Source organism: Sylvia atricapilla, chromosome 29 (genome assembly GCF_009819655.1).
Source record: "Sylvia atricapilla isolate bSylAtr1 chromosome 29, bSylAtr1.pri, whole genome shotgun sequence".
Taxonomy (NCBI): Eukaryota; Metazoa; Chordata; class Aves; order Passeriformes; family Sylviidae; genus Sylvia; species Sylvia atricapilla.
Window position 1 is genome coordinate 867324 of NC_089168.1, and position 8211 is coordinate 875534.

An 8211-nucleotide genomic window follows, 5' to 3' on the forward strand; every position below is an offset into this window, starting at 1 on the left:
CAGTGTCACTGCCAAGGTCCCCTGGGTCCCTCTGTCACGGCTGAAGGTGTTCAGTGACACTGACCCCCGAGGGCACCACCACCCGTGATGTCCACGGGGACTCTGAGCCCACGACCCTTGGGATGTGACTGCAGCTAATTCCACATCCCCCAAACATCCAGCCCTGGGATCCACCTCCCCGGGGGGATGCTGGGGAATCCTGCCAAAAGTTTTGGGAATTCCAAATGAATGAAATCCCTGTCCCTTCGCTGTCCTGATGGGGTCACTCCCTCAGAGGCTACTGGGCAGGACCTGGCCTTGGTTGGGCCGAGCTGGGGTTCCCAAATCCCAAATCCCAAATCCCCTCTCTGTTCCCTCTGTGCCTCAGCAGAACCTTCCCAGGAGGATCCAGCCCAAGACCTCCCAGGACCCTCCTCTCCATCCTCCCCAGAAATGGGGACAACGTTTCCCTTTTTCAGTCGACTGGAATTTCACCTGCCTGCCAGGAGTCCTCTATTTCTACTTCCATAGGGGATGGGGAGGGTCTATAAGGGATATGGGGCATTATAGGGGATATGGGGAGGCTACAGGGGGCTATAGGGGATATGGGGGGGCTATAGCAGATATGGGCAGCTATAGGGGATATGGGGGAATTACAGGGGATAAGGATGGGCTATAGGGGATATAGGGGTCTGTAGGGGATATGAGGGGGTTTAGGGGATATGGGGGAATTATAGGGGATAAGGATGGGCATTACGGAGTATGGGTGTGGCTATAGGGGATATGGGGGGCTTTAGGGGATATGGGGGAGTTACAGGGGATATGGGAAGGTTATAGGGGATTCAGGTGTGGCTATAGGGAATATGGGGCTCTACAGGGGATGTGGGATCCGGGGCATTCCCCAGCCCAGCCCTGTTCTGCAGAACCCAGCAGGGAGTGTGGCTGGGCCGGAGCTGGGCTGGGCTCAAGGCTGTGGGGAGAGCCCCGGAGCAGCCGAGCCCTGGTACAGCCCCCAGCAGACTCCCCCCTCTCCCAGAGCCCCCCAAATCCCCCTGGGCTCAGCTGGCTCCTCTCCATAGACACCCCACGGGGCCATGGATCAATGGATCTCCTGGTTCTGCCGGGACAGGGCTGGGGTTGGCAGCATCGGGAGGGGCCTGGCTGGGACCGGGGTGGTTCTGTCCCACCTCAGGGGCCGGGATTCAATTCCAGGGACAAGGGGCTCCTTCCCTCAAGTGATGGCATGAGGGAACAGTCAGGAGTTTTTTGTTGTCAGGGATGTTTGTCCATGTAAATAATTTCTTTTCTTTTACCTTTGGTTATCAATATTGGCGCTGTTCCTGTTCCTTCTCTTATCCCATTGCTGTTTCCAGTAAATCGTTTTTATCTCCCCCTGGGATCTTTGCCTTTTGTGCCTCCAGTTGGAGAGTGTTATAAGTGCATATTATATTACTGGCTTTTCACAAATATTAAAATGAATGCTATGTGTATAATGTTGGAAAGCTTTGCTGTATTAATATAGTTTATTTCTGCTATTAAAAAAATTAGAAATAGTAGTGTGATAAATATATCTATATCTTTATCTTTATCTATATCTATATCTATCTATAGAAATAGTAGTGTGATAAATATATATATTTCTTAGGCTATAGCATAATATTAAAATAGAAACTATGTGATGTAAAATGCTTTTTGTAGTTAACTCGGGGAATCATAAAGATAATCAGGAAATTCACATTCTTGGATTATCCTCTTCTGGATGAAGATAACAGCGACAGACACCAGAACCCCAAAAGAAGAATTTATTGTCTCTCCATTATCAGGGAGTTGGGGACAGAGAGGAGCCACAAGGAGAAATGGAATGGGGATAAGTTGGGGGTTGAAACAAAGCAAAAAAAAAAGTTTGAATAATGCATGGAGAATTATGAATATGCAACAGGATGGTGCATTTAAAGAAGAGTTTCTGAGTTAGTGTGTGCTCTTGGCTGAATGCCAAACACCCAGCTGGGGTAAACCTTTGTTTTATTCTGCTTCCTAGTTGTCTTTTCATGAAACTATTTAAATTTTACCAAGAAAGTGACCCTCATTTTTCACAGAGAAGGAGGGGGAGCAGTGTCTGGTTTGGAGTCTCCAAGTTGGGGAGCACCATCCCCAAACCAGCACAGCCCAAAGTCGGACACGAAGGGTTGACAGCCACAGATCTGCGCAGAGCAGGCTGGAAACAGCCCTGAGCTGAGGTCTGTGTGCTTGGTGCAGAGCCCTGGGCACAGGGCTGGCTGTGCTCACCTGGGTGTGGGTCCAACCCTGGACACGTTTCCACATTCCCCTTCTCAGAGCAGGGACAGGGCTCAGGGTCACTCTGTTGCTGCTCTGTGGGATTTGAGGTCATGACATGAGAACATCCAGCGCAGTCAGGGACACTTGGGCTGAGTGTTCAGAGCTGCTCCCTTCCTCTGGCCTCGGGTTCCACTCTGGGAACCTTGATAATCATCTCCATCTCAGGGGGAGAGATGGGAGGAGGATTCTCCCCAGACTTTCACCCCTTTTAGCTCCTTCAGGCCTCTTACAGCAGCTTTGGAGAATCCAGAATTGCCTTCGGATGTCAGGGAAGGCCTGTTCCTGGTTCTGGTTCTGCCAGCTCACAGCACATTTGGAGTCAAGAAGGAGATTTCCGGGGAGGTCCAATGTGGGCCTGAGAGATTTCAGCCTGCTGGCAGCTGGGAACTTTTTCCCAAGGAAAAGTTTCTCAAGAAAGCGTCTTCTCAAAACCATCTTGGCAAATAACTCTCCTTTCTCCAAACAATCTTTCTCCAGGTTTTGCTCTTTCTCTAGTTTAACCAAGAGGATTAGAGAAGTGTCATTCCCATTCACACCAATCATGTCACGTCTGTATCGGAACACCTTATAAAAGGTACTAAGAATTTAGACAATAAACCCTTCTTTTCTATGCTCTTTGCCTTCTGAAATACTTGGAGTCTTTTGTGTCCTACAGTGACAGGCCCAAGGGTGGGGAGTCGTGGAATGCAGGACAAAACTGGCCAGGATTTGGGGGAATTCTCTGCTCCAGTGGTTTGGAAGTTCACTCCTGAACAACTGCAGTGATAAAGTGATAAAATATATGAGGGGAAAAGGTTTTGTCAGCAACTCCCTGCAGTGAGCTGGGCCCTGGCTGTGATTCACTGGACTCTGCTGGGCAGCACCTCAGGGGAGGAGGAGGAGGAGGAGGAGGAGGAGGAGGAGGAGGAGAGCAGAGCCAGAGGCACCGTGGCCACTCCAAGCACAGCTGAGCCCAAGGAACAACCCGTGCCAGGAGCAGCCACCCCAATACTGCAGAGGAAATCCCAGACCAGACCAGTTAACTTAAGGAGGGATGAAGAAGAAGCAGGGCCCTCTCAACCCAAGGAAGAGGCAGAGCCGGAGAGAATTCCTCCTGCAATTCCTGTTCCCAGGAGTCCTGTGGGATCAGGAGAAGATTTCAACCCCTCGTGCTCCAGGGCTGGGATGTTGTGGATGTGGAACTGGACAGGAGGGAAGCCACTGGGATCCTGTCCCGGGGTGTGAGCACTGACAAGGGGCTTGGGAAGAGGATAGAGGCTCCCAGCCCCTGGAGGAGGCTCCTGTCAAGAGTGAGGGAAAGGTGACCCCTCAGGGATGATCTCAGAGTGCCTCCAGGCAGCTGGAACACTGGAGAAAGGTATCCAGGGCCCGAGGGAGCTGGCTTTGCTTCAGGGGGCTGCAGCAGTGAGCAGTTGCCTGTGGGTCCAAGTGAAGCCCAGCACACACAGTCCAAGGCTGGAGGTTTTTTGGAATGCTGTGCCCCAGCTCCCGGCAGCGATGCCGATGGAAGCAGCAGAAGACACATTGCTTCACCTGAGCCCCCAGCTCCAGCACAATGGGGATCATCCTTGTTCCTCCCTGCTGATGGGTGTGGAAGGACAGTCCAAGACCTTGGGCAGAGTTGAAAGGCTCAGGCAAATCAGGAAATGTCCCTGTCCTGTGGGAATGCACCCCACAGCAGCAGGGGTTTCCATATCAGGCAAGGATTCGGGGGTTGTTGGGAAAGATGAAAGTTTAAAAAAGGAAAACTTTAAAGATAGGAATGCTGAGCAGAAGGCGCTCTGAATGTAAAACCTGTAAGTGAAATAGAAGTGAAAGCAAGTTTTGATATGGAAGAATGTCTAAAGGATGTCTAAAGTTAGAATTGCTGAGCCAGTTGTCACTGGACAATTAAGAAAGCGCAGGTTGAGTTGAGTTGGAAGGAGGTTTTATGGCTGGAGCAAAGGATACATTGACCACAAACCGAGATGTTCTTACCAAGCAGAATTAGGTCTTAAGGAAAGCAGAAGATACTGTAAGCAAACAAAAAACATGCTTTTACCAAGTAGAAAAAAATGTCTAAGAATTTTCCACTGCAAGAACACTGAAAAACAACTTTAAGCTTAAACTGTAAATAAAATGCTAATGATAGTAGCTCTGAGAGGCTAAAGGTAATGGTAAAGGTGTTGTGTATGATGTTGATTGGCTTTTATGTATTAAGATGCTCAGCAAAGAAAACTATATAATCGTCATGACCAGAGCTACCTGGGCTTCAGGCATGCCCAAGCTGTGGCTGGCAGCTCTGTCACCCACCACCAGGACTGCTGTAATATCTTTGACACAATAAACAGCACTTTGAAGAGCCGCCTCTTGTCCCAACATCCTTCCTGGAGGCATCTACAGGGTTTCATTCTTTGTCTCACTTATAAGGTAAAACCCCAAAGGCTTTGACACTTTTCTTACCTTATTTGGGTAAGAAAATACCAATAAGTACCTTATTTGGCCGTGTGGCAGCACAGAGACATCTGGTTGACTTTTATAGAGCTGCACCTCAAAACCTGTTGCTATTCCTCTTGGGCGGGATGCCAAGAAATATCCTCATATTTTACATATTTAAAAGAGAGCACAAAGGCCCTCGATGCATTTTTGGGGTGTTGTAGCAGGTGCAAGGATCCTCCTTGTGCCTGGCACGGCTGTTCTCCTTTGTTCTCTATGGTTTGTTATTTTCATCTTAATTAAAACATTTTTGCTTTTCAAAGCACACCTCCACTGATGGCTTGTTAATTTTTTAAGCCTTCCTGGGGCTGCCGGCCAACCCCCGAGGTGACTCTGGGTCACCCAGGGGTGACACTATGGCGTGGTGAAGCATCTCCCAGCCCCGAGTGGGCATCTCTGTATAAGGACAGAGCTTCAGTTTACCTTTAGACATTTGTGGAGGTTTAATGAGAACGTTCTGTGCCCTTCTCACTGTAACTTGCTCAGAGCAGCTGGTGGAGACCTTGTCACTGTTCTTCAAATGCTGTGCCTCTCCCTGCTGGCAGCAAGCCAAACTGTCCCTCCTAAAACGTGGAATATTTAGGAAGAAGCACAAAGGAACCAAAGGGCTTCTGAGAGCGTTTCTAGCAGGGTGTCAGAGGTTTCCTCAGACACCTGTGCACGGATTTTTTTATTTTTTGCTTTCTGTAACGTTTGTTATTTTTCACTTATTAAACCTTTTACTTTACAAAACACCTTTGAAGAGCAGTCTCGCCAGGATTATTTTAGGTCTCTCTGTAGGGTCTGGGCCCTCAGAGGTTGATACATGAACACCTCTAACACTCTGGCCGCTGTTGTGCTGTATCAGCCTGGCTCCCCACTGCCCCACCAGTATGGCCCAGTCTCTGCTACTGGGAGAAAATAAAATCTTGCCCATGGCCAGAATGGAACGAGCTACGTGAAGATTTATCAAGTCTCTGAGGGTGTCCTGCACTTCTCCGAGTGGCTTAATAATAGTGAGACAACTTCTCTGGACATGCTTTGTAAAAGAGAAGGTTTTAATAATGACAAAAATAATAAACATTCTAGAACAAAGAAACACGAGTCAAACGCAGTGCAGAGGAGACTCTGACACTGATAAAGGCAGACCAAAAAAGCAATTGAGCTCTTTTGTGCAGTCTTGTTAGTACCCGATGGTCCCGGTGGGCTCTTGGACACCTTGCCCAAGGAAATCGGCAACAGGCTTTGAGGTAAACCTCTAAAGCCCAATCGGTGTCCCTGCGCTGGCACCAGTTACACTGAGGCAGCCTTGGAAAGTTCTAGTTAACTTCCTTACCCGTTTGGAGGCAAACTGAAACTCTTTCCCATATATAGGATAATTTGCATGGATGTGGAAATGCATTACAACACTGACTGCCTCCTGCTCGAGAGAGAGGGGACACCCCACGAGGTCACCTGTGGTTTACAGAGGGGACACCCCACGAGGTCACCTGTGGTTTTACAGAGGGGACACCCCATGAGGTCACCTGTGGTTTATAAAGGGGACATCCCATGAGGTCACCTGTGGTTTTACCTGCATGACACAGAGGGGCCCCGAGGGGCTGGGACCTCTGGTTGGTGTTCACCGAGGTGAGCAGTGACCGTGACCAGCTCTGAGCCCACTCCCCCAGCCAGGAGGGGAAAGGGACAGTGGGGTCCCCTGGACTGTGCAGCTCCATGATCTGGCACAGCAGGGCCACAGCAGCACGTGGCTTTGGCTGGCGCTGTCACACAGCGTCACCTTGTTATAAATATATTCTATGATTGGCTTTTCACAAATATTGAAATAAATACTATATGTGTTATATTAGAAAGTTATGTTGTATTAATATAATGTGTGCTTAAACTGTCTGTTTGGCCGGGATAACATCCAGTGAACATGTAAAGAAGACCCTGCTATTGATAAATCAACTATCAGCATCTCCCATCTGAAGAAAGCACGGACCGAGGCCCAATCTGGAGGTGATAATGAGGACACAGCCAAGAAACACGCAGCTCTAAAAAGGCGGACCCAAGCAGGAGCCATGCAAAACAGTCCCTGGAATATGGAAACTAGTTTATGGAGAAATATGACTATTCAACACACTGATGCAATAGAAAGGGCCTCTGAAATAGCAGGTTGTGGACTTGGTTGAATGCTAAGTCACGCCGCCAGCTGTACTTCCTTTTACTTAATATGTTTCCTAATTGTCTAATTTTTTTAAAATTATTAAACCTATTTATTAAAATTTACCAGGAGCTGAACTCTGTTTTTCACCCCCTGATGCCATGAGGATCTGTGGGGGCAGAATCCATCTCTGTTCCTGGGGTGACAGGGGGCCCCAGCAGGGACTGTGCTGGAAGCTGAAGTGACCCCAACTGCAAACCCCGCCCTGTGACTGGTACAGAGGCCACCTTGGATTTCCTCAGGAGAGGGCATTTCAAAAACCCAAAATGATGCCTTAGGATTTAGTTTTTATATTTTACAGATCCTGTACTGCTTTGGTGTGTAACTCTCAAACTCCACAGCCTGTCAGCTGTTGTTCTCCCATTTTACTGAGACAAAACAACTCCTCACGAGGCCTGTAGTGCAAGTACATATTCCATCATTGGCTTTATGCGAATATTAAAATGAATACTATATATATTATGCTGGAAAACTTTGTTGTATTAATACAGGTATTTTTATTAACAAAACTTAGAAAGAGTAGTATGATAAACGCATTTCTTGGGCTATAGCACGGTACTAAAATAAAGACTGCTTTAGTAAATATAACCCAAGGAATGCAAAGATAATCAGAAACTCCCACCCCACATTCCTGGATTATCTTATCCAGATGAAGATGACACTGACCAGAGCTCCAGGGGAGGAATTTTTTGAACCTCTGTTATCTGGGAGTGTGAAACTTGGTAGAGCCACTGGAGAATCAATTTGCAGGATGGAATGGTTGGGGAGGGGGGCAAGTTGAAATTAAGCAGAAACATGCAAACTCAAGAGGAACATTTGAATCATGTATGAGAATTTATGAATATGTAACAAGTTGACGCTTTTAAGGAATGAGCCTTTGTTAGCAAATCATGTTTTTTGGCTGAATGCCAGGCACCTGGCCATTTAACCATTTTGCTTTATTCTGTCTCCTAATTATCTTTTTATTAAACTTTTAAAATTTTACCAAGAAAGTGACCCTGGTTTTTCACAGCCTGTACCTCAAGGACACCTCACTGTTTCAGGCCCCATAAAGTACAAACAAAAGTGAGCTGGGGAGGAGCAAACTTGGGGTAGATGATTTCGTTACCTGAAGCTGTAATCAGAAAATTAATCCCCAATATGCAAAGGGGCCAAACTTACAAAAGTGTGAAAAACTCGTGACCATGGTCCACCTTGGGTGTAACTCCTCTTGGAGGCTTTTGACTGCCCAAGGT